This window comes from Canis lupus, chromosome 28 (genome assembly GCF_011100685.1).
Source record: "Canis lupus familiaris isolate Mischka breed German Shepherd chromosome 28, alternate assembly UU_Cfam_GSD_1.0, whole genome shotgun sequence".
NCBI lineage: Eukaryota > Metazoa > Chordata > Mammalia > Carnivora > Canidae > Canis > Canis lupus.
In genome coordinates this window covers 31,528,413-31,555,438 of record NC_049249.1, presented here as the reverse complement: position 1 = coordinate 31,555,438, position 27,026 = coordinate 31,528,413, and the positions used below count along the sequence as shown (strand labels likewise).

At 48.2% G+C, this 27,026-nt stretch overlaps 1 long non-coding RNA gene across 2 annotated transcripts; it reads right to left on the bottom strand.

Moving 5' to 3' along the window:
- Window positions 1-1,037: 1,037 nt before the first annotated feature.
- On the bottom strand, window positions 1,038-6,467 carry LOC111093024. 2 transcript variants are annotated; one of them, XR_005380303.1, is made up of 4 exons: window positions 6,399-6,467; window positions 3,871-4,057; window positions 3,514-3,717; window positions 1,038-1,893 (listed from the first exon to the last, which is right to left on the bottom strand). It is a non-coding gene; the product is annotated as an uncharacterized LOC111093024 (long non-coding RNA). The 2 variants fall into 2 exon arrangements; XR_005380304.1 differs by lacking the exon at window positions 6,399-6,467 and adding an exon at window positions 6,106-6,388.
- Between the last annotated feature and the right edge of the window lie 20,559 nt (window positions 6,468-27,026).

Below are 27,026 nucleotides of genomic sequence, written 5' to 3'. Positions count from 1 at the left end.
GTATTCTCCGAGGAAAGAATATTTGCAGTCTTGTCCTGCCAGCAAGAACTGTGACAGCGCGGGGGAGGAGCCCGCAGCCCCAGTGCCCGTCGGGCAGGGGGAGAGGGAGCAGTGTCCCTGGGGTGGGGGCAGCCTGGGGGTCTGAGCCCTGGTGGGACGAGGCTCTACCCAAGCCCTTTCCGTCCAGGTGTGGGTGGATGCGGCCGGGGCCTGGCTTGACAGGTCTGAGAGGGAATCAGGGCTCCCTTTCTGCAGAATGGTACTGAAGATCTATGCTTGCCCTCATCCCACTCTCCCTACCGTGCCCAGCAGTTTCCAGGGGGGGATCCCAGGCTGGGAGAGGTGACTTGCCCAGAGGCACGTGATTATTGAGCACCCCACTTCTCTGCCTTTAATTGGTTTCAACCTGCTGGGACCCAGGATTTCGTTGGAGGTTGGTCACGGAAGGGTCAGGCTCCCGGAGCCCTGCATGCTGCTCGGGGCTCACGCTGGCTGTGGGTTGGGGCTGGGATCCCGCCGGGCCAGGGCCACTGGGATGGGGTGAGGCTGTGGCCCGGGCCAGGCAGGCGGTCGAGGCATCTCCCTCCACACCGTCTCCAGCTCGGTTCTATCTCCACTTTCTCAGGCCCTGCCTTATCTCCCCCAGATAATGCGCTCCTCTCCCGGCTGCCACATTCTCTGGCACCCAGCAAGGATGAAGCACTGACTTGGTGGGGAAAGGGAAAAACCCTCAGTGCTGAGCACTGACTCTCTTTGTTGCTTTAAGAGGCTCCTATGTTGTTTCTCCATGTTAATCTAGGAAAAACAAAGTTCCTGGGTTAGTTTATTCACTTGGGAGAGCTGGGGTAGTTGTCCCATGGGGGGGAGGGGGCGGCTCTCCCTCTTTGCTTACCCTGTGGGTGATGCCCAGTTCTCTGCATAGAGGATCCTCAACTCAAACATCCAAAGGCAAATTCCTCTATTTAGCTAAATTCTCAGTTTAATGTCTAGTTCGAACCTCAGAATTGGCAGAAATCCAATCAGTCAGCATGGGGAAATGTTCCTCTTTTCTTGGGGTTGGGTCTGAAAATCCAGCAGGTGGGGGGTGATGAGACCCCAAGGTGATGAGGCTGCAGAAGCCAGGCTTTTACTAGCCACCTGTTCATACTGACTTCCGCTGAACTGTCCATCATCCTCATTCCCTTCCCTGAGCCTCCTCCAGGTGTCATGCTTTTCTGTCAGGGCACCCAGAAACTTCTGCTGCTCTCACACTAGGGGCAGGGGACTTTTCCGGGGATTGGGGGATGAAACTGCTTACACACGGTGCAGTCATTTTCTTACTGGAGTTGAGCCATGTTCTTGGGGGCTCTGCCTAGGAGGGGGTGCATAGGTCCCTCCAGTCCAGGGTTCCAGAAATCATCCTTGAATTTTCTCATTTTCCTGCCACACTTGAATCTTGGGGTGGGGAGGTTGTAATTTGGGACTCCTTCTTAGGGACCTGCTATTTTTGACTCTCCCTCCCTCCCAACTTGGGAATGTTTTTTTCATAATTGAAGCATAATTGATATTCAATATTGTATCAGTTGGAGGTGTACAACATAGTGATTCAACTTTTGTATGTGTTGGCAGATGACCGCCTCCATAGATTAGTTACCATCCGTCACCATATAAAGTCAATACGAGATTATTGACTGTGTTCCCCATCCTCTTCATGACACCCCCATGACATATTTATTTTTTACCTGGAAGTTTGTATTTCTTGATCTCCTTCACCCATTTTGCAACCCTAGTCTTCCCCTCATCCTCCATCCGCTTGGGACTCTTCATCCAGTGTGAGGGGCAGGACTCATCTTGTTTCTGTGCAAACTCCCTGTTTATGCCCTAGCTTGGTCCTCTTAGACCTCTGCCTTCTGGCTGAAAAAAAAATCACACACACACACACACACACACACAAAACACACTTTTACTTAGATGTAATTTACACATCATAGAATTCAACCATTTTAAGTATATAGTTTGCTGAACTTTTGTAAATTTATAGGGTTGTGCAGCCATCACCACAACCTAGGTTTAGAAATTTCCCATGACCCTAAAAGGTTTCCTTCTGCCCATTCATAGTTAATCCCTGCTCATCTATGGTCCCAGGCCACCACTGACCTACTTTTTGTTTCTATAGTTTTGCCTTTTCTAGAAATTTCATATAAGTGGAATCATACAATATATAACCTTCAGTATCTGGCTTCTCTCTCTCTATATATATATATCTATGTATTTATCTATATATAAAATAAACAGAATATTATGTATGTACAGAATATACATAAAATATATGTCTCTATATTTGTCTGTGTATCTTAAACATACATATACATGTGTGTATACATATACATGTATATGAATATTTTAAACTTCCTGGATGCCTGTGATTCACATGATCTGCAGATGAGGGTTGGGAAACACGAGTCTCCATTTAAGAAATCTGGCCATGATTGGAGGCTATGGGTCTGGTGGTGGCTGGCAGGGATGAGTTGCTGGGGAACTTGTTTGATCTAAGGCATAAGAGCCTTGAGAGGCTTAAACACTGTTAGAAGGGTCACTAGTGAAGGAGAGGTTGAAGATGCAGGGCGGGTGCTGGGTGATGAGCTGACCGATAGCATGGGTCTTTAAGATGAGGAAGAGGCTAGAGCCCAGATCTTGGGGAAAGAGGCTCCCTTGGGTGGGAAGAGGGATGGTGGGAAGGACAGGCAGGTTTGGAGATTTTGTGGACTTTGAAGACATTCCCCTCTTACTAAGTCGTCTTCTTTCTCTGTTACCTACCAAGAGTCAGGAGGGTATAGTGTAGATGGGAAGTTTGCCCAGAATGCAAGTTTGAAAAAATTCTTGCAGAGACTGGAAAGTTGAACCATTCAGGGACTCCAGGCAGAATGAAAGACCCAGGTGGTGGTGCTGAGTGTGACTTCATGATGGCACCACCCTGGGTATGCCATTTGCTCCAACTATGCTCTGTGGTCTGAGTGCGTGTGGGAAGAAGCCAGCATTGGGTGGATTTGGTGTTTAAGTTTCACCTGGTGACAGAGGTGGAGGAACGGGTGAGGAATGTAGGTTGTGGGTAGGAGAAAGCGTGAATAAAGCATTGAACTCAGGTTGAATATGGAAAGCAGTGGAAAGATGGAGAAAAGTGAGGTGGGTCTGGGACCCACAATGGGACCCACTGAGGGCGAATCAATGGGGTGCTGAGAGTCCTTGAAAGAGAAAGCCGAAATGAAGGGAAGCTCCCATCTCATCTGGAATTTGTAATCAGAGGGGGAGCCTCCTGTGGTGAAGGCCATCTGGTGGCTGAATGGGAGTGAGGAAAAATGATGGAGATGAGGGGTCAGGTATTTGGGGAGACGGGTGTAGGAGGGCTGTTCATGGGCATGGCGAAGCTTCTTCCAGGTAACGGGACTGCAGTAGAGAGGGAGTGTGCTGGAATGACCGGGGGGCTGTTGGATGGGAAGAGGCAGCAAGGATGGAAGGTGCAATTAACCTATTTACCTGAGACCCCTCAGGTAAGGTGGTCTGAACACCTCGAGAGGGTCAAGTTGTTCTCAAGAAAGCTGTATTGGGCCTGGAAGATGATCAACCTTTATTGGAGATGATGCTGTTGGGAGCAGTGGTTTCAATGGAGACCAGGCCTCAGATAGGGCCAGCAGATCCCAGCTGGGGATGAGTCGGAACTCGCCGGCACCTCCTTCCCACCTGTTCAGGCAAATTGGGGTGAAGAGGAGAAACCAATCACAGGTGTAATCTACCCTCACAGTTTCTCTAAAAGGAACAGCTCATCCATGTTTTAAACCACTTAGGGCAATTGCCTGTTTCCCCAGCTACAGTAAGGAAAGGAACTAAAATTACCCGTGACGCTTTTCTGGTCCAATCTGTATTCCACCATTCAAGCTTCCTCTCTGTTGTCCTGAATTCCTGCTGTGTGTGCTGCCGTCCGAAGGGCTGGAGGTGGGAATGAATGATGTGCCTTCACCCAACAGGATGGGCTTTCACTATCCTTACTGTTTGCATAGGTTTTTGGTGGTGGTCACTTGTTCTGATGAATGATATAAAATAACCAGTGGAAAGTCTTCTTTATGAAAAGGGCAAAACACCCCACCCCCAAAAAACCCCACAAAGAAATCTTTGTTTTGTGGAGGATAAAGGCTCCATTTCATCCATCTAATGATTTTTTATTTCTGAAGGTTGCATGCTACTTAATGCTTCTGTTTGTCCCTCTCAGATCCTACAACCTTAATCTTTCCTGTATATCTCATAACCTCCCAGCATCTGAAATCACCATGTTGCCTGCGACTTCTAGACAAGGGAGAAATAACGATTTCGGTTGTGTGGGCTAGTCCACCACCTTTCATCCAATGAATCCATGTCCCAGAGTGACTTTGTGATGGATGGTGAAAACCTGTTCTTCCTATGGTGGCCCCAGGTCCAGCACACTTCTCTTAAGTGAGCATCGCACTGTGTTGAGTGAGAGTACATGGCTCAGAGGTAGGTATGTAGTTTGATTCTATGTGACTTTTACCTTATGCTCTGACTTTGAAGCACAGATTGTAAATGCAAATCCATTGCATTTTTTTTCTGGGATCAAAAGATTCCACTGAGTTCTTGAGTGTTGTCTTATAGACATCTTGAAATGGGGCTGTTTTAATGCATGTTGAATGAAAGAATACAGGACCCTTCACTGAGTCCCTACCCTGGGTCCATGGTGCATATTTATGGGATTCTCTGCCTGGTGCCCTCCTGTCCTATCAACCTGGGGCATGGACGCACCCCAAATTCTTATGACTATTGCAGGGGCTAACATGTTCTAGTGTGACCAGCACTGTTGGCCACTGTCAGGTGGTATTGGGTAGCCGCTGACCCAGGCTGGGCCAATCAGTCCCTTACTTTTGGATTTGGGAATGGATGAGGGTGGCCAACTTGTCCCAGTTTGTCCAGGACTTTTTCAGTTCTGGCACAAAAAGTTCCATGTCCTGGCTAACCCCGCCATCCCCAGTTAGTCGCCCTAGGCTGGACAGAACATTAAAGCCAGTTTCTCTCCATCACTGAAGCTCTAAATTAGTCTGTAGTGAGGGAGAATGTGCTGATGTGTGTGGAAGCCCTGGCAGAGAAGGGAAATGGAGAGATACTAGCCTCATCTTTGAACTTAGTGTGTGCCCTGTGTATGAACCCTCCTCACAGCCCACTAACCACTTAGTGGCATCACACTTTTTGCTCATTTATGTTGAATGGAGCTTTGTCACCTCAACCAAAGGAAGCCTGATGGCTGAAATGCTCTGTTCTCAAGCTGTGCTAGGTCTTTCCTTCTCATTTAACCCGAGGACAACCCCTGAGCTAGACGGTAATGTGAATTTTTACACACAAAGAGACAAAGGCTCAAAGATTTCAAGGGACTGAGGGTCAAGTTCACCAAAGTAGAAAGATATAGAATTGGGAGTGACATCCAGGCCCAGAGACTTCAAGTTTGGGGTCTTACTGTCACACTGTGGCTGCTTTTGCCATTGATGCCTGAATCTGTTAATACTGGCCAGTCTGACATCTTATTCTGAACACCAGCATGTCTGGAAAGGGGCAAGAGACTAGTTTACACACATATTAAAATCCAACTTGCCCTTTATGATGGCAGAAATCTTTGGTGGCAGCTAATGGTTCTCTCACATTTGCCCCTCACCAGCATTTTACATATATATGAGCTAATTGAACCTCTACAGCAATCCTATGAGTTATGGACTATTTTATCCTCACTTTATAGGTAAGGAAGCCAAGATGCAAAGAAGTTAAGTAATTTGCTAATAAATGATAGGGTTGGAAGTAGGAGTCCAGGCAATGTTGTTCAGGAGTCCCCGTACCCCCATCGCTTCAGGGCATTTGATGATCATCCCAACCCTGAAACCAGGTTAGGAATCAGGTGTGTCACTTCTCTGGCTCTTGGTGAGTGTTCAGTAGTGAGGGGTACATCAGTCTAGGTCCCCCTCTCTAGATGTATCAATCACATTTCAGTTACAGAGAATAGAATCAATTCATGTTGTTTAAGCAAGAAGTGTCTTTGGTTTTGCTATGTTTCTCCCAAAGTATTAAATGGCTTACAGAATCGTGGAGAAGGCTGAGGAAGCAGGCTAGGTTGAGCATCCAAGGACCAATCTCAAATCTGGAGTGCAGAAGACTGCCAAAGAAATATGGGCTCTTCTATGAAAAGGAAATCACTGGCTCCTGCAATCCAGAAGCCCCTCCAAGCAGGAGGCCACCGCTGCTTCCACCAGCTCCAGAACCGGCCCATATGTGCCATAATCCACAGCAGCAAAATAGATGCCCTTACACTTATGAAGCTCGAGACCTAGCACGGCTACAGGAAAGCTAAATGGCTCTAAGGCTACGCTTACCAGTAGAGAGAGTCAGTAGAAGTACTACTTCCACCTCCTTCTACCTACTTCTACTTCCCCAAACATACATGCTTGCATCTGATTGGCTGAGACTAAGTGACATCTGCAACCCTAGTTGCACAGGAGTCTGGGAAATGTAGTTTGTAGCTTTCTAGCCTCTACCACTCAAGTAGGCATTCTAAGAAGGGGAGTAGAATGGTGTTGGGTACCAGTGGTCACTGGGTACCAATCTGCCACCCTAGGGCTGCTCTACTGGCAGGGCTATCTGCAGGATGCTGATTGGAGCTTCTGGGTAGAACTACTAATGTTCTGGGTGCCCAGGTGAGGAGTAGGGGATGGGCATGACTGAAAGCCAAACTCTCCTAACCTCCTCTGCCTTTATAGAACTGTGAGCACGTCCGCTGGGCAACATGCCCCCTCTGGGAAGCAGCCTTCTTTGCATGTCTGGTGCTAAGTGGAGTGGGCAATGTGGCATGGTTTGAGGCACTCTGGACAGAGGTTCTGGGTACCCTTTGCCACGGACAACGTGTGACACTGAGCATGCTTCTTCTTTAGTAAATGAGGGGACTGGTTGAGGCCTCTCGTCGCACTTAACAACCTCTAAATTTATAAGAAACAGACTCACTTGTGGTCACTTCATTCCAGAGCTACATCGAAGAAATAACATATTTCTTTTCAATATCAACGTTGTCAAAACCACAGTATCTGGGTTTGCCTGGTTTCTGGTAAAACAGTGGCCGTTAAAACTATGTCAGTGCAGACGTGGACATAAATAGATAATAAATCCTGATAGGTATATAGGACTGCTATATTTGGATTCAAACCTGTTAACCCTCACAAGATAAAGCTCAGTCTGATGGCTCAGCTTCCAAACTGGGCAAAGGTTCAGAAGTGAAACGTTTGTGGATTTCATTGCTAAGAAAACAGAAAGTAGGAGCAGTAATCTCGAGTGTCAACACTGATGCTGAATTTTTCTGTTGGAGTCCAGGCCAAAATTGGTCCCCTAGTCTTTGGCCTTGTGGAGGTCAGCTGTGAATTCCTAGTGTGAATAGCCTGACATTTTAAGGGCCTAGGGCCATTTTTTAAAAAGCTGAATATTCATACAAAGACTAACGTGTAAGGGCCAACATTTAGCTTCTGTTTAAGAATTCCTAGCAGTCAAAGTGACTTTCCTAAGTATAGGCAAGCCCTAGTTGAAGAGAGCCCAAATATGCAAATTTTTGATCAGGGGCTTTACATGAGAGTATTTACATGGAAAAATCTCTAGTATCATAGCAGTTAGCTTCCTTCTGCATTTTACATGAATAAGTCACTCTTGACTCTCCAGACATCCTTCCTTTCCAGAGCATGAAGCCCCCCAGTGCAGGCAAAGCTCTTCTCCAGGAATGTGTATTTTTTTGGTTGCTTGTGATAGTTGCCATTTATTTTCTGAATTAAGAAGCTCCTGAGAACAAGAGGGAAGCTTCAGGGTCATCTCGCTCAGCTCTCCAGTTGGAGAGAGGCAGTCGGGGAATGAAGTCAGAGTAGGAGAGCCTTGTGGGGGATCCTGACTGCCAGTCCTGCCGCGTCCCTCTGATGCTGTTGTCCCTTGGCCAACTGTACCTCCCACTCACCTCTTGGACACTGAGTTTCTGCGGTTCAATCAAGTCCTCCCCAATCCCCCTGCATCCCCCAGTTTTTCTGTCTTTCTTAAACAATGTGTATTGTGTTTCCTGGGAAGATTTTTCCCTAGAGGATCAGCACCTTGGACATTTGACTCAGTTGGTTTTCGCAGTTGTCCAGCTTCGCTTAGCTTCTGAATCGAATCGGTGCTTAATTGTTGATTTGTCATTTGACCGAATTCCCTTCTCTCTTCTCTCTATCTGCCTCCACACCACTCCTGGAAACGGAGAGGTCTTGGCCGGGCCAGGGGTGAGGAGGACACCTCCATTGGTGTGAGCAGTTTCTCACCCAGAGGAGCCAGTGGAGGAGAGGACAAACAGAAGGCTGTAGGTCCTCCAATCAAGGAGCCCCTGGCAGGTGTTGAAGGTAGGAGAGTAGACTTTGACTAGAGATAGAAGAGCGCAGCCTCAAAGGCCGGGCCAGGGAGCTCAGCTCCAGCAGGATCACTCCTTTATGTTACCAGAGCCAGTGAGGGACTCTTGGCCTGGTGCACAGGCCAAGATGAGCTGATGGCATCTATTGTGATGTTAGCGTGTGTGTGTGTGTGTGTGTGTGTGCGTGCACATGTGAGCATGTTTGTGCAGGGACCTAGGAATGGCATGAAGCTTAAGACACTTTCCTTAGTGATGGTTCCCAAACCATTTGGAAGCATTCAAGACCCATGTCACACAGCAAGCCACGTAGTAAGTATTAAATTTTGGTGGATAGAGAGCATGCTGGTAACGAGGGTGCCCAGATCTAGCCCTATGCCTGCTCCGTAACTTGGCCATGGGGGTCTCCGTTTGCTCTCTTGTAATGTGAAGGGATGGGACCGAACAATTAAAAACAAGACAAATTAGAAAAGAAAGGTAACGCTGTTGCAGGAGTGTGCACAGAACAGGCGAATTTCTACAAAGCAGACACTTGAATTTGTGGTGTCAGAACCACCTGGGTCCAGAAATAGAACAGTGCCAGCACCCAGAGGAGACCTTGCATCCCCCTCCAGATCATTCCCACCTTTCTCTCCAGAGGCAGCCACTGTGGTCTCAACAGTTTGGGAGTCTCTTTCCGCCGTCACACGGAGTAACTCTTGCCATAACTGCCACGGACAGAAGACCGCCAGGGCCCTGGCCACAGCTCTTAAAAACTGCAACTCTGTTGACAAAATTCTTTCACATCTTTTTTTTTTTTTTTTTGAAGATTTTATTTATTTATTTATCTGAGAGAGAGTCAGAGAATGGGGAGGAGAGGGAGATGGGATCTGAGGCAGACTCTGCTGGGTACAGAACTGGATGAGGGGCTTGATCCCCTGACTGTGAGATCATGATGCAGCCAAAACCGAGAGTTGGACACTTAACTGACCGAGCCACCCAGGTGACCCCCCAACCCCTCCTTTAATGTAGTTTTATAACAACAAGTATGTGGGGCCTGGAGTTTTCCTTTGGCCATCATCTTTTCTTTTTTCTTCTTTCTTTCTTTCTTTCTTTCTTTCTTTCTTTCTTTCTTTCTTTCTTTCTTTCTTTCTTTCTTTCTTTCTTTCTTTTCTTTCTTTCCTTTCCTTTCCTTTCCTTTCCTTTCCTTTCCTTTCCTTTCCTTTCCTTTCCTTTCCTTTCCTCTCCTTTCCTTTTCTTTCTTTTAATAACTGAGGATGATCAACTGAGTTTCTGTATCTGTGCTCTCCCCTGGGTCCTTGCCACTATGTTTCTGATATTGTACTCTGGGTCAGAAAAATTCCTGCTTTCATCCCAAAGCTCTGCACCAAGTATAGAGATATTTTTTTCTGGTGCAAAATTGAGTTGGGTGGGTACATTATGGTACTAAGCTGTTCCTCAGGGCTGCCAAATTGTGACTTGGCTTGTGTACTTATGCCCGTAAAAGGTTGCCTTAAACACAGAAAAGGGCAAGCATCATGATTAAACACATACACGTGCACGCATGCGCGCATGCGCACGCACACACACACGCCCAGAAAGTGTGGCCACCGGCATAATACCCACACGATGCACCCATTCAAACGATGTTTGCAAAAGGAAATGGATTTGAAAATTCTTTGAATGGAAAAAACGGGGCTGGATACTGTTCAGAGACAAATTTGTATGCGAGGTTTTACTGAAAAGCTGGCTTCCAGCAAAGCTTAGGATCATTTCGCTGCGGCTTTCACTGTGTTAGAGGTTCCTAACCTCTTCCAGTTAGTGACGCAGCTGGAACTTCTGATCGCTCATGGGGGAACGAGTGACCTTTGTCTCTTTCAATCCACCCATCAGCTCAACCTTGTTGGGTCATGCCTACCCATGGGCTCCCTGCCTTGGCACCAGAGTCTATCTGCTTGCATGCCCACACAGGTACACACACATACACGTGTGCACACGCATACTCCAGCCGCCTTCGCTCTCTCTCCATTCCAGCCAAGGATACTTCTGCTTAGCAATCAAGACTGGTCTGCTGGTTGGAAAAATGTTGAAGATGATCCTAGGGGTTTCCTTCTGACCCCGAAGCATGGAGACATGTTTGTAATGAACTGAAGCTCACACTCCATTTCCTCCCTGCTAGGGCAGATACAATTTTCACCACGTGGTGCCTTTCATGGGAGTGGATCACACGTGGAGCTGGAGAAGGTGATAGTTGTGACTTGAGGGGCAGGGAGGTGCCCGGCTCCTAAACCTGTTCTCTTTTGTCCATCCCACCTGCCTGTCACAGTGACCAAAGTGTGCCTGCTTTGCTCCACTGCTAAGGGCTGTGAAAGATTTTTGGTCATCAGGAGTTTCCTATTAAGAAGTGTGCATCCTGGGACGCCTGGGTCACTCAGTGGTTGAGCATCTGACTTCAGCTCAGGGTCGTGATCCTGGGGTCCTGAGATCGAGTCCCGCATCGGTCTCCCTGCAGGGAGCCTGCTTCTCCCTCTGCCTTCTCTGCCTCTCTCTGTGTGTCATGAATAAATAAATAAAATCTTACCAAAAAAAAAAAAAGTGTGCATACCAGTCTTTATGGACAATCCTTTGTAGAGATCAGACTGGTGAGGAGCCATGGAGAGGGGTGGCAAGGGGCTAAGGACCACTTTGCTCGGTAAGACCCAGGTGGAATGCTGGACTTCGGTATCACAACAAGTAAAAGGGGACATCCTCGTTCCAGGCAAGCACCGGTGACAGATGGGTATGGTCTCCCACCCGGCCGTGAATTCACTGGTAGTCGGTTTGAGTCTTTCTGGAGGCTCCATTAGGTACTGATGACAGTCGGTTGAGGGCCTCCCATGGGTGGTGTCCTGCCTGTTTGTCACTTGGTGCTTCTATTTCTCCGTGGTGAGAAAGAAGGCACAATCCCGGACTGGCGTGCTCCCAGGTACAGACGATGACCCGTAGGGACACACCACACCTTGGTGGGTGTCCTTGATCTGCACAGAGGAGCGCGCCTCCCCCAGGCCGCGAGGGAGCTGCAGAAACCGGGAATCCACAAAGCCACGCAACCTCCTGAAAGGCTCCACACAAGCCCTTACAAAAACATGCAGATTTTTAGCAGAGGTAAAGCCTAGTCGTTCTCGAATGTGAGTCCACGCAAGACTGCAAACGAAAATACAGGGTGAAACCCGATCAAACCTGGCCCCTCTCTCCCGGGCTTCCTCGGGGCGGAGGAGATGTCTGTAGACTGGAAAATGTAATTTCAAGGGGGCCTGGAGAGAGACAGCAATAAAGACCCGGGTGTTTTATTGCCCATTCTGAGGGGGAAAGGCTTAGGAAGTGCCTTCCTTAATGGATGAAATGAGAGATGGTTCTAGAGGACGGAGCTTGATAAAAGGAAGGCGGCCGAGCTCTCCACGGGAGGGGCCGTGCTTCTTGAATTAGTTGGACTCCACGAAGGGGTTACTGTAAGAGGACTCGTGGGCTGTTGGAGTTTCTATTGATCCGCGGCGACAAGCAGAGATGAGAGAAGCCTGGGGCTGGTTATCAGCTGGATGGGGGCGTGCTGGGAAGTGCCCGACCAGTGGCTCCGACGGGGGTGCACAGAGGCCCCATCTGCAGGGCCTGCCCATTTCCGTGGTGTAAATACCCTGGCCCTGAGGGACTTTGGGTTCCCAACGTGACGTCATGGGACACTGGACAGAGACACAGGGTGCGCTCTCCTGGACTGGGGCGAGCCGGCTCCAGCCCAGCCCAGCCCAGCCCTGCTTGAGCCCCTCCCTGCCCCCCTCCTCCCCCGATCAGGGGTTTCTCTGGTGTTGATGGGGGGGGGGTGAGGGAGCGGGGAACAGCTGGGCGGCTGGTACTTCCCCAGCCAGGAGCTGCTGGCCAGCTGCAGGGTGGCAGGCCAAGCCTCGGGCCGGGGAGGAGAGCCAGATGCAGGCCCCTCTCTCCCGAAGCTGGGATGTCAAGGTGTGATGTTTGAAGATGATTCCTGAAGAACCTGAAATGGCTCAGAGAAATTCCAGGAAGCCCAGAAGATTCGGAGCAACATGGGATGCGCACTGCAGAGGGTCTTTCGGGGGTCGGGGGGTGGTGGGGGGAGTGCCCATTACTTGAAATGGACTCTTCAGGGATGTGTGAGCTGACGCCAGGGAGCGGGATCAACGGGGGTTGCGGGGTCACCCCTCTCTTGGGCGGCGGAGACTGTTTGGAAAGACCGGCCCTGGCTTCCCTTGGAGCTCCTCTCTGCACTCCATATGTCTTGCATTTTACAAAAGAGCAGCCCTGAATTAAAATGCTCTGTCCTATTACCCCAGAAGTACAATCATACTTGTCAGACCAAATGTGCTATGTTTAGGCCACTTATGAGGCACCTTTCCTTTGAGTGTAGGGTTTCAGTTCTCCGGGCTGAGGAGTACTGGGGAGCTGCCCTCTTCCCTCACCAGAAGCCATGCGAGTCCCTTGACCCTTGGATGCGGAGCAGCCCTACATTTTGAGGGTGTCTCAGGGGAGATTTTGATTGGACAAAGGTTGCTGTAGCTAATGATAAATAAATTATCAGAAACCTAAGATACAGCCATCTCCCCAACACTAAACAAGAAGAAGAAGAAGAAGAAGAACAACAACAACAACAACAACAAAACTACAAAAAAGGGAAATCTGTGGTTTAATGGCTTTTTCCTGTTTGCTATTTTTCTCTAATTGATCCCATGCTTACAGGACACTTATGTCTTTTGAATCTAAAGACGAGAGAGCTAGGAGGTCCATTATGCAATTTATTGTACATGAATTTTTTGCTAAGTGCTGGAAAAATGAGTAAGAAAATGAATAAGAAATAAGAATCTCTCTCTCCTTAGGATCGCCACTACTGAACAAGGCTTCACTATAGGAGGATTTCCATGGATGATAATGGCCAGTAGATCTAGTGAATGGTATCCATGCCAGCCAGGCGCCCTTCTAGAAGCTCTATGAGCACTTGCATTTCATTAAAACCCTTTCTATCCTAATTTCAAGTTTGGCGATGAGGAAACAGAGACACATAGACAACATGCAGCATGTTGGGGCAGTTGGCACTTAGGTCAGGAGGCAGAGGGGAGTCACGGGCAGTGTTCGGTCAGGGTCATGATGCAATCAGAGCTATGTTCCCAGAAAGTGATGTAGAGGAAGGTGGATTGGGAAGAGAGACCATGAGTAGTGCCTGCTCCAGTTTCAGGGTAGAGGTCACGCAGGTGGAGGTAGTGGGAAGGGAAAGGAAGTTAATAGGGTGTGAGGAGTCTCATGAAGAAAAACATGAATGTCAAGAGGAAGTGTTCTGAAAGGCAGGATGGTGAGCCCAAGTAGAGCTTGAGAGGAGGCAGGAAGAAATGGGTGTATTCTCCATGGGTCTCTGGTGTTTCCGCACATCTGTGAGCATGGCCACTGAGAGTTCTGGTTTCAGACTATCTTCTCAAGGGTGTTTGTCCAGCAGATAGCCTTGGAGGCTGGAGGTAGTGTTGTCCTCTGGAGCAGAAGGTAAGTTCGTTTGCTGTCCGGTAAAATAATGATAATGTCCACCTCGCAGGTCAGGCAGCTTGCTGGCAGCCCATCCACAGCTCTCCCGCCTGCTGTGCCGGGAACAATAGCATCCTTAGGCTCTGACCCAGGAGTCTCGTGTCTCCTTCCAACATTCGTGAACTGGTGGCAGGCTAATGAGTCAGCTTGCAGCTGGGGTGACATCTCAGACCCTTCACAGCTCTTGACACATGGCAATAGACATTTAGGTCTAGGAAGGCCAAGGTGACTTGCTCCACGATGGAGCGAGTTGATAGCCAAGATAAGACTTTTTATTTTTTTAAAGATTTTATTTATTTATTCATGAGAGACGGGGGGTGGGTGATGGAGAGACAGAGAGAGAGAGAGAGAGATGGAGAAGCAGGCTCCATGCAGGGAGCCTGACATGGGATTTGATCCGGGGTCTTCACGATCAGGCTCTGGGCTGAAGGTGGCACTAAACCGCTGAGCCACCTGGGCTGCCCCCAAGATAAGACTTTGTCTGAGATGCTCCCAACTCCTTCTCTAGAATTTTCTCCACTGTTGCATGTTGTACCTTGGCTTCGCTATAGGAGGATTTCCATGGATGATAATGGCCAGTAGATCTAGTGAATGGTATCCACGCCAGCCAGGCGCCCTTCTAGAAACTCTATGAGTACTTGCATTTCATTAAAACCCTTTCTATCCTAATTTCAAGTTTGGCGATGAGGAAACTGAGACACACAGACATGGAGTGCTGGGTCTGAAGTCACGTAGCCTGGTTCCTGAATTCCTCAATCACCTCCTATGCTGTCATGGGCTCATCAAAGTTGGAGAGTCCCATTTCTAGAAGTGAGCAAGGACAACTTTCAGAGTTTATATTTGCACTGGATGGGTCATAATAGAGAGGAAGGCCTACAATGTCTTTTGATCGTAGAGTCATGATGACATCCAATAGGATTATTGTGGTTTATAAATATGTATGTATTTCATTTCTGATTTCCTTCTGAGCTGAAAAAAGTGCATATCAGTAAGTTGACAGAAAATATCATCTGTGGAGAGAGAAAGGGGGAGAGGAGAGGGTCAGGAACACAGGCCAGCAGGGACAATTCCCTCAAGCGAGAAGGAGTAGGAATTCAGTTTTGGCTTTTCTTCTGAGTCATACCTAACATGTCCTGGGCTCTTACTGCTTGCCAGTGACCATGCAAAGCATTTCACATGTATGGTCTCATATGAACCCCCGGGACTCTGTTCATCTTGCCGATTTTACTGATGATGAAACCAAAGGCAGAGAGGTAACGTCAGACGGCAGCTATATGTCATAAACCAGGATTTAATCCCATGCAGCCTCCCTTCAGAGTCTGTGCCCTCAACACTGCCTTGGCTGTGTGATCAGGGAAGCCTCCATGGAGGAGGTGGTTTCCAAAGACTAAGCCGACTTGTGGTAGGAGAGTGGAGAGGGCATCCAGGGTAGAGGGAATAATGCCAACAAGGGCACAGGTAGGTATCTGATTGACATTGGGTAGTGGGGGCTAGAGTCCGAAAGAGGGCTGGATCACACTGGGAGAGTGAGAAGCTAAGGAGGGGGCTTGAGATGGTTTTCAAGGAGGAGGAGCATATAATTAATATGCTATAATAATATAATTAATGCTGCTGTTCAAGACATCACAAAGTGGCCAGAAGACGAGGACCTCAACTAGGCTCCAGGTTGGTTATGGAATCCTGCCTCTTGCTTTGTCCTGCCTCCCTCCTTGCTCGCTTGCTGTCTGTGTGCTGCCAGCTGTGGGCCCATTAGCCAGGAATCCTCTGTGGTCTCCAACAAGGCTTACAGTGCTTCAGCCTAGACTATTAGGTCTGAATGTGTGCCCCAGGTAGATGGAACCTTTGCTCGAGGCGCAATCAGCTGCTCCACTCGGGAAGGTACCCCTGCAGGTGATCAGCTCGTATCTGAAACATTATTCCAAAGGGCGCTCTGGCAACGTACCAGCTGCAGGGCTTCAGCCGTACACCTGCAATCAAAACCAGGGGCTTTTGTCACTAGCGTAACAGGTGAGGAAAATGACTTTCCATTTGTCCCCACTGTATGGGGATTGGCCTGCAGCATGAAGCCAACACATCCCCACTTGTGTGAGCACGTAGAAGAATGCACAGGGAGTCCAACAGTCTATACCCTTTGGAATGATGCCCCGGGCTTGATGTGGAACCAGCCCAGTCCAGCCAATGCTTCGGAGGATCTTTATTGCCCACGTCCAAAGCTTGAATATTTGAAACATTGACCTTGAGTGACATCAGCCCTTCATGCAAGTGGGATTGAAGCACCTAAAAGGGGGACTGCTGAGATGTCCTCATGCTCACAGAACAGGAGACCATTTTTGTGCCAGTTTTCTAATAAATGTCTGTGTGTAGAGCAGATTTGGTCTGGAATTAGTTTCCGTTGTAAGCTGGAAGGGAAGTCATGGGGAGGAGAACATAGCCCACCTACGTCCAATCATTGGAGGCTACTGATATTTACCCAAAAGATCCTGATCATTGGGAAGGACCAAATTCGACTCGTGTCCATTGGGCACCCTCATGGAGGAGGCAGACATGACTAACATGTTTTTCTTATAGGTAAGGAAACTGAGGCACAGAGGGGCAAGCCAGCTCATCCCAGGCCACATAACCAGGAAATGCTCGCTCCAAGATTCCAAATGTCAGCCTCACTTGTTCTGCTAACGCAAAATGTATCTGTCATTCCTTCCTGGTCATGAAAAATTAATCTGTAGGAAGGAAAGAGTGGAGATTATATATGTGGAGTTGCTATTTAAAATCCATGACAGTCAAAGGTCTGTATTTTTAGAATTCATTGCCGGGGGCAGGTGAAATCATGCATAGGCCAGGCCCAGCCCTGTGGCTTCACTCATCCCTTCCCACTCTAGGGGATCCAAATATAGTTGTTTTTTTTTTTAACATTGGTGCCTTTCCCTCCGGCTTATTCTGATCTGATTTTAAGGGCAAGGAAAAACACTGAGCCTGGCTTGGGTAAAATTGGAATTCACCTGCCTGGTATTTTTTTCTTCTTATAATCTAATATTAGTCTTGGTTCAGAGAAGGTGGATTGATGAGGCCGGCGTGGTAGAGGTCTCCAAAGAACTGATGTCCCTTTTTCCTCAATAAGGCTTAGACCAATTAAGCTTGGTCAGAGCCATCCATGGAAATTCCATCCTTCTTTGCTGATGAGTCATGTATGGGGGACTGCAACCCCATCCTAGCCAATAATGGGGCGTTAGGGGAGCAATTTTGGGAAAGATTTCCTTCCTGATCAAAGGTAGGGAGCATTATGATGAGAAAGTGCCTTTGTTCCTACCCTCTTCCTTCTTGCTTGGATGGGGCACTGTCATGTGAGGACACGATGTCTGGTGCTGAAGCAATCATCTTGTGACCTTGAGGGGGGACCCACCAACATGTGAGGATGACAGGGTAGAAAGAACTGGGGTGTTTGGTGGTGGTGTTGAGCCACCTAACTAATTCTGGGGAGGCTAAACCTTCAGTTTCCCATATTGTTATATGAAACTAATAATTTAAGCCACTTTCAGTTGGACAGTCTGTTAGTGTAGCTAAAAGACTAGTGTAGCTTTCCTAACTGCAAGATTGTTAATTAGTAAAGAACAAAACAAGGGAAGAATGACTAATTCTCTGATGGAAGACTCAACCCTGATGTTCATGAAATACCCTGAGAACTTAACTAATCCCATATTCATAAATCTGTGATAGGCCCATAAAATGTGACAAAGTATTATTAAAAAACTGAAGAGACGCCTTGTCTACCTAATAAGAGATGTTCTGTTTATAAGTAACTGAAAAATCAGTGAAAGGAATCTACTGGCCCCTCAAGTGAACGGTGAGAAAGTAAGCTTCAGATATGGCTTGATCCAGGGCTTGATATGGTGATGCTATGAAGCCCTAGTTCCTCTTCATCACTCAGTTCTGCTCTTCGTAGAGCTGACTTTATGTTCAGACTCCAAGCAGCAGCAGAAAGGCTGTCACCAGCCTCGACGCACATTCTCCGTTGTTTAAGTCCAGCCGTGAAAGGAGGAGTTCCCTCCAGGACACCGGCAGGACTCACTGTTTTGGTGGCCCTACCCGGGCCATGTGTCCCTGAGGGAATGCGATGCTTTGACTTAGGCCCTCGTTGCCTGCCTCTCCTCAGTACACGGGTAGAGGCAACTTCGCCTGAAGGTCCAGAGGCTGAAAATGGGAAGAGGCTGCATTTCCAGAAGAATCTGGGGACTGATACGGAAGGTGAATGAATGTTGAATGGCCCAAACTGGAGATGTCTTCTCTGCCTCTGCAGGTCCTTTAAAAAGTCTGCTTCCTGCTCCAGTGCCGTCGATCTCTTCACCATTCTCATTTTTAAACACACACGTGCACACACACGCATACACACACCCAGAGTGAAATGCCATCACATGCACATTACCAATCACCTTCCTTTTCTGTGTCATTTTTCTTGACATTTTTATATGCAACAAGCAGAGAACACTCCAGCCATGGGAAGAATGAATGCAGAGAGGTCTTCTCAGACCCTGCCAGCCTCATAGCGTACCTAATTAAAATGCATGCCTTGGAGAATTACAGCACAGGGCACGCAACCTCTAGTTTTTCTCTTGAGTGATTGGAAGCATAAGCTCACGAAGTGACCAGGAGCTACAATGATGAACGTTTTACTGTGGGTGACAAAAGAGCTTGGAGGAAGACAAATGCTGGAATGACCCTAGTTGTGACTCCATTTATCACAGTTTAGCTGGAAACAATGGATGCTCTTTCCTGGACAGCTGTAACAAGGCCTAGGGTGCGTCCGGGGGAGGCCACTGAGACCCTCCAAACAGCTGCTGAAGGCAGCGGTGTCACCCATCCATTCTGCAGTGTCTTCTGGAATGTGGGGTCTCACACGGGGAGGGAGATAAGCCATGCCATTAGGGGTAACGCAGATAAGGCCCTTTTCACTTTCGTGGCTATCAAAGTATTTGTTTGTACTAGGTTAAAAGAAAAACCAAGCTAGCGTGCTGAGCTTTGATCTTATGGGGTTGTTGCTGAAGAGGGGGCCCAGGCGAGCTGCTCTCTGCATCCACTTTGCACAGGCCTCCCGGGCCACCAAGTGTAGCACCCAAGTGTCATGTGCATGTGGCAAAAGTTTCCTCTTCCTGAGCTTGGGGTTCCCTTCTCAGCTCATGGGGTTGTCAGCGGAGTTCAGCTCCTTGTGGCCGAGGGGCTGAGGCCTCTGCTTTCTTGCTGACTGCCCTTGGGGGTCCTGAGTGCAGAACCTGGTCATGCGGTCGCCTTGAGGGTGACCTCCCTCACCCTGCAGCTCTCTCCTTGAAGGGCGACTCTCTCTCCAGTCTGCTGAGATGGAGTTGTACACAGTGATGGGATAATAGGAGCGACTGTCCCATCCCCTCTGTTGTGTAATGTCATCTCTTCAAGGGGGTGGCACCTCACATTCAGTGGTCTCACTTGCCACGGAGGGCAGGGCTCACCCTGAGCGAGTACAGCAGGGGGTGGGAATCTGGGGACCATTTCGGAATCCTACCTCCCTGAATTTCTCCCTGTGCTGGTCGATTTTGTGTCGTCAGCCCAATGGGGCCGGAGTGGGGACACCCAGATGTTTGGTTAGCTGTTATTCCTGGGAATGTCTGTGAGGGTGTCCCTGGAGGATATGTATCCACAGACATGTCTCTGTATATGAGCGATCCCATTGGCGCTCATGTAATTATGGAGCTAAGGAACCTGGGCTCAGGAGGGCTGGGGGTACAGATTCAGTCTGAGTCTGAGTCAGAGGGCAAGACCGATAGATGTCCCAGCTCAAAGAGAGTCATGTCCAGGGAGAAAATTCTTTCTTACTCAACCTTTCATTCTCTTCAGGCCTTAAGGTCTCCCCAGTGAGGACCACCCACGTGGGGAGGGCAATCTGCCTTACTCAGGCTACTGGTTCAAATGTTAATCTCACCCAGAAGCCATCACAGACACACCCAGAATCATGTTTAACCCCCAAATTTGGCATCCCATGGCCTGGTTAAGTGGACGTTATAAAATTAACCATCAAAGGGAAAAATCTCTCTCTCTTTCTGTACGCACACACACTCTTTCTTTCTCTCTCTCTCACTATTCTGTTTTTCTGGAGAATTCTGACCCTCCTTCCTTGTGTTCATTCACCAGCTACTCCTTTCACGTCCCATGCCACATGTCATGCTAGGTCCTGGACGTGCCGAAGTGATAAATTACATAGAGACCTGCTTCCTACCTTTATGACATTTAGACTAAATTGAAAGATAATCACTGGGGGGGCATTCCTAGGCCAGGTCCTCCCTGGCAGGATCTATGGAAACCAAGATGAATCCGATCCCAGTCCTGCCCTCATGGCATTTACCACCACAGGGCCAACCTGGCGGCAGTGTTCCACATGTGCCGTGGAGACGGGGTGTGTCTGCTGTGCGTGTGGGGTGGAGTGGGGACTGGTGATGGTTTTCCATTGAGGGGATGGTGGGAAGGAGGGATCTGAGAGGGGCAATGGGGCCCCAGGGGATGTATGGGCAAACATGTGGGTCTCGCTTCGATTTTAGGTAGCACGTATAAGACAGGCCTAGCACTGTTTCCCAGAGGTCCTTTTAGATTTGTGTAAGCTTGAGCAGGTCAGTTGTCTGTCTCATGGTGTGCGGGCTTCTGGGGGTTGTGATGCAGGGGTTGGTGGGCAAGACCCCATCGGAGCCCCCCTGGCACTGCCCGGGCTGGCCCTGGAGGAGGAGGCCGTCTGATGGGCAGGGAGGGCAGAGAGGGTCCTCTCTTGGAGACGCAGGTCAGGAGCTCTCCTAGTTTGCTACCTTCCGAAACCAGAATGTGTTTGTGTGTGGCGAAGTAAGACCTGAGTCCATTTGGAGAATTTAAAACACGTAGCCCACAAACTCATGCCAGTTCAAATGTGAAAATGTAGATTCCTCGGCCGGGTATACGGTTTTGACCTGAACGGTGGCATTGGCTCCGGGCCGAGGTGGAGGAGGAGAGGACCAGGCCCAGGAGGGTGAGCCCTGCTTGTCGTGGCCGAGAACCACAGGGACAGCTGGAGGAGGAGGGACGCCTCTCACCCCTCCCCAACCCCAGAGTCCCCTCCGCTTTCCTGTGGACCCTGGCAGGGCTGGCAGGGGGTCTGCTGAGCCCAAAATCAGGCCTCTTCTTGGCTTGTCTCCTCCCTCGAGCCGCCTCCTGTCTGCTTCCATCCCTGGGGGTCTGTGTTGGGCTGCTCCAGGCTCATTTCTTTCTCTCTCTCTCTCTCTCTCTCTTTTTATCATGGGATCATCACTGACCCCATCACATCAATATGATATGAGTTTCAGGTGTACCAAGTGATTTGATATTTGTGTATATCGGGGGAGCGGCACCGCAATTAGTTACCATCCATCACCATACTTGGTTACTCCCTCAGCAACTTTCAAATATACAGCACGGTGTATTGACCATGGTCGTCGTGCGCCCTGCCTCACGTTACATCCCCAGGGCTTACTGATTCTAAAACTGAGAGTTTGTACCTTTAGGTGCCTTTCACCCATTTTGCCTGCTCCCCACCCCCCTCTCTCTGGCAACCCCAATCTGTTCTCTATCCATGAGCTTGGCTTTTCTTACTATTGTTGATGGTGATTTAAGGCTCCATTCTTGTTGATTTTATATTTATTTATTTATTTATTTATTTATTCATTTTTTTTAAAGATTTTATTTATTTATTCATGAAAGTCACACACAGAGAGAGAGAGAGAGAGAGAGAGAGAGAGGCAGAGACATAGGCAGAGGGAGAAGCAGGCTCCATGCAGGGAGCTTGATGTGGGATTCGATCCCGGGTCTCCAGAATCACGCCCTGGGCCAAAGGCAGGCACCAAACCGCTGCACCACCCAGGGATCCCCTTATTTGTTTATTCATAAGAGACACACACACAGAGGTAGAGACATAGACAGAAGGAGAAGCAGGCTCCTTGTAGGGAGCCAGATGTGGGACTTGATCCTTGGACCCTGGGATCACACCTGAGCCAAAGGCAGATGCTCAACCCCTGAGCCACCCAGGCATCCCTTGATGATATATTTTTTTAAAGATTTTATTTATTTATTCATGAGAGTGAGAGAGAGAGAGGCAGAGACACAGGCAGAGGGAGAAGCAGGCTCCAGGCAGAGAGCCCGACGTGGGACTCGATGCTGGGACTCCAGGATCACGCTCTGCACCAAAGGCACTAAACTGCTGAGCCACCCAGGGATCCCCAGCCTTGATGATATTTAAAATGAAGCAAGAGAGACACACACAGAGCCTTCCTGCTCAACAGGCCCTACGGGAGTCTGGCCTGATCCCATGTGCTCTTCTAGGGCTCCTAGGGCTGGGTGTCTTCTCTGAGTGGGCCCTCCTGGCCTCTCTCTCTTTGGTTCTTATGAGAACTAGAAGGAGAAAAGGCATTAGAGCCAGATGATCAGAGTTTAGACGCCAGCCCTGTGATTCGCTAATGTCTGGGTGACCTTGGCTAGTTGGTCATGTGTGTGGAGCCCTTTCGCTGTCACTTGTCCCAAAGGGGGTTAAGACTGAGTGAGACAATGAGCCCAAAGTGACGATTATACCAGCCCCTCTCCATCTGCTACAAGGCTGAGAATGATGTATATTGGATTTTTCCAACAGGAGCATCGGAGCTGCATGGTGGGCCAACACCCTTTGGGCAGCTGCTACTAGGTATCATTTCATCTTAGGATCAGAAAGTTCTCCAGTACCTTCTGGCCTGTTACTTGGCCAGGGTGTGCCATTGGTGAGAAATGGAGTCATCTCCTCCTGACAGTGAGTGGTTAGCAGAATGTAGATTATTCTGAGAGCAGGATGTTTGTTGTGTCTGGGGGTGATGCCCACATGGGCGTGTAAGACAAGTGGTGTGCTTCAGAGTGTGGGCTGTGGGCTAGCTCTCAGGCTCAGATCAAGATGGTCAGGGCAGAGCTGGGGCTGTGGGCAGAGGTTTACTCTGACTCTCCAAGGGCAATATCCATTCTCTTTTACCCTTTATCTTAAACCATGAAGTCTTTTTAGATTGCTTGCCTCTCCTGGTCCTTAAATATAGAGTTTGGTTTTGCTTGTCTGCTGCTTCTGGCCGAGTCAGGGGTGGGGATGGCTGGCAAGAGCTTTTTGTCCCTTGGTCTCACACTACTGCATTTGTAATGGACTGTGTTCTCTTTTGTCCAATAGACTTGAAACTGTTGATAACAGTGCTTGGTTTCTCTGTAATCACCATCGAACACTATTTCAGAGCTCATCACATGTGAAGCCCTGCAGAAAGTCTCAATAATGGCACCCAGGATGTTGGAACAGGCAGGTCCCAGAAATTGCTGTGGCTTGGTGTAGACGCAGAAGGCTGAATATTGTAGACATTAGGTGCATGGCACTTCATGCAGCCCATTGGAAAGCATAGACTCAGTTGGGCTTCGTGGGTCTGTGGTCTGTGCTGCCACCAGGTTCCCACACTGAGAAAAGGCTAGTACTTGGTTTCGTCCTCTGCTTTCATCATCTTGAGATTCTGGATAATTTTTGAACAAGCAGCCCTGCATTTTCATTTTGCAATGAGATGTGCACATTTTATAGTCTGTCTTGCAGACTGGTATTTAGTAGCTTGTAGCATTCAGGTAAATAGCACGGGGAAGAAGGGGGCAAATGTGTAAAATATAATGAATTTCTTTCTTTCTTTCTTTCTTTCTTTCTTTCTTTCTTTCTTTCTTTCTTTCTTCTTTCTTTCTCTTTCTTCTTTCAGATTTGTTTATTTTAGAGAGCAAGAGTACAAGTAGGGGAAGGACAGAGGGAGAGGGAGAAAGAGAATCCTCAAGCAGATTCCCCACTGAGCGAAAAGCTCCACTCAGGGCTTGATTCCAGGACACTGAGATCATGACCTGAGCCGAAATCAGGAATCAGATGGTTAACCAATCTGAGCCATCCAGGCACCCTTAGAATGAATTTCTTTAGAAGTTGAAAGCTAAGTGCATTTCTGACGGTGGAAGTCCCTGGAGTCCCATGGGCTTGGAGACAAGCCACTGAGTTCTCCTACCCAGAGTAGTTGATTCTGGGTAAAAATTCAACAAATGTACAGCCAAACACTGTATTGGCAATAAAAAGATGAGTAGGACCAAAGAGTCCAATGGGGAGGATAGACCCCTCAAGAGAAGAGTATAGTGAAGAACAATGTGGTGAGTGCAAGGGTTGTAGGAGAGTAGAAGAGCTATCTCTAACCCCCACTGGGCCAGGGGGGTGGAAGAGTGAAGTTGGGGAAGGCTTCTTGGAGGAGTTGATGCCAGAACCAAGTCTTGAAGGGTTAAGAGAAGCCAGCCCGCCAAGGGTGGGAATGTGTGTGCATGTGTGTGTGCACACATGTGTGGACAGGGAAAATACTCTAGGCAAATGTAACTGCATGAGCAAAAGCACAGAGGTAAGAGAACATGGTGTGCAAGGAGCTCTACGAGCATCTTGTAGCCCACATACTAGAAGGTAGCAAGAGATGCAGCTGGAAGAATTGATTACAGGGACGCTTGTAGCTTTGCTTTGCTGACTGAGTCACTACCCTGTCGATGGTGGGAATTATCTACATTGCACAGCAAAGGAAATAGACTCTTCAGAGAGGTGAGCTACCTGCTGGAGTTTGCATGGTTAATTAGTAGTAGAAAAGGTATGCAAATCCAGGTCTGGCTGACTCGCAACTAGATTTGCCAGATTTAGCAAAGAAAAATGTAGGATGTCCAGTTAAATTTGAATTTCAGATAAACGATGAATAATTTTTAAAGCATAAGTATGTCCCATGCACTATTTGGGATATACTTAACCTTAAAAGTATTTGTTGGTATGTGGAATTCAAATTTAAGTGGGCATCCTGTAGTTTTCTTTGCTAAATCTGGCAATCCTTTTCCCAAACCCCTCTTCTTCCTATTCCATGATAGTCTACCACTGTTAATGCTCCTCCATCCAAGGAAGGTTCCATGAAAAAGGTGGAAGATAATACAAAATATGGGATGAGGAGAAAGGAATGTCCAGAATTTTAAGAATTGCCATTTAAATAGATATCTAAAAATTTAAGTCCCCCCTGGTTTTCTATGCCATTGGACTAGGACTTAAAGTAACCAGTGCTAAGTTGTACCTCTCCATTATCCTGAGCGCTAAATGAGAGATTCTCCAATTTCATGCACAGATGGGGAGACAGAGAAGCAGGTTCTTTGACAACCAGGATTATTTTGTCTTTTTTAATCTATTATATTTCAGGAGCTTTAAAACCTTTAAAGACAACCTCGGGTGCCAGTAGAGATGTCACTTACAGTTTTAAGCATTTTCTATTGTGTAGAAGAAAAAGAAGAATTCTAAATATGGGAAGACCATACTTTCCAGTGCTCCAGCCACTTTAAATATTCTTCAAAGAAAGTGCCAACAAGAACGAGAAGGAGGAAAAGTTTTTTTTTTTTTGATGTCTCCCTTATTATGTTTTTGCCTTCTTAAGATCTTAACATGCCTGTGTCAGATGCAAGTAGCTTTTTACTATCATCTTGAAACGGAATCATGAGACATTTACTCTAGAAAAATGTAGACTATTTTTCTTCTTCTGTAAGTAGAAATAGCACATTATGGTTAGCATATGTGCCTCCCCCTTTCATGTGCTCTTTTTGATTACGTGTCCTGTCTCTCTGGGTCTTTGTAGTTGAAAAGGTGAGGCTTTCCTTATAAACACTGGAGTCCTGCAGACATGTCTTGGGCGGCAGCGCACTGAGAAGCGTGTCTCCCTGTCCTGGCTGGTGTATAACGTCAGGGCTACACAATTTAGGAGGGTGTCTAGGGCAGTCCCATCTCCAGGCTGTATCCCATCCATCTCTGCCTTGCTGCTATGCACTGACGCTTTTCCCCTTGTTTGGAGTCATCTTTCACTGGGGCAGGAGAGCAATGACTCTTGGATTCCTGTCCCCGGTTATGTCAACTTGAGGGACACTCTTAAGCTGCTTGCAGGATTCCTTTCCTTTCTTGTAAACCAGGGGGAGTGATAGCCACCTCTCAGGTTGTTGGGAGCTTTGAACCCCACATGCGTGGTGGCTTGGATTGGTTTTCTAGGGCCGCTGTTGCAAATGGCAGCCAACTTAGTGGCTTCCAACAACCAAAGTTTATATTCTTACAAGATCGTGAGGCTAGAAGTCTGAAATCAAGGCGCCAGCAGAGCCAGCCTTCCTGAAGGCTCTAGGGGAGACCCTTGCCTTGCCTCTTCCAGCTTCTTGTGGGTCTGCATATTCCTTGGCTTGAGGATGCATCACTCCTCCCTGCCCTCATTGCATGGCCTTCTCTCTGAGTCTCCGAGTCTCTGAGACTCTCTGAGTCTCTAAGGAAAGGACACCCTCATGGGCTAAGGGCCCACCTTAATCCAGTATGATCTCATCTCCATCCTGACCTCATTTACATGGGCAAAGACCACCCTATTTCCAAATAAGGTCCCATGCAGAGGTGGCCGTGAATTTTTGGAGGAAACAGTTCATCCCACTCCACAGCTTGTTGTGCAGTGCTGGGCTTTCAGAGACTGGAAGTTCCCTGTTTCACCTTTGCCGTCTGGGCACACGTTAACTTCGCCAGGGTTTTATGTAACTCTCTCAATCCCTTCTAAAGAATAGGCTATTTACATAAGGCCTCAGAAAACGTCTTGTAGTCACTGGCCAGGTGGTTCCTGCCAGCTGGTCTGTGCCAGATGCTGGGAGCCCGGGGCTAGGTGCCCACAGTCCCAGCCTTTTAGGAGCCCATGGTCTAGAGGAGGGCAGTGACATGTAAATAAGTAATTACAATACTCCTATTTATTAGGCTGGTGTGAGCTCAGGACTCCATCCAGAACAATGCTTCCAGAGCTGTTGGCGTCGCACGTGGTTCAAGGAGCCAATCCTGGGCTGGCTCTTACTGCCTGCTTCCCGGGCCTCACCCTGCGGCCTCCACTCTGGGGTTGCCAGGTTCCTTACAGGTTAATCTCAATCACTGCGCTCATCTAAACCCTTGTCTACTCTCTGGTTTTGGCCTTTACCGTTGTTGGAAGCATCT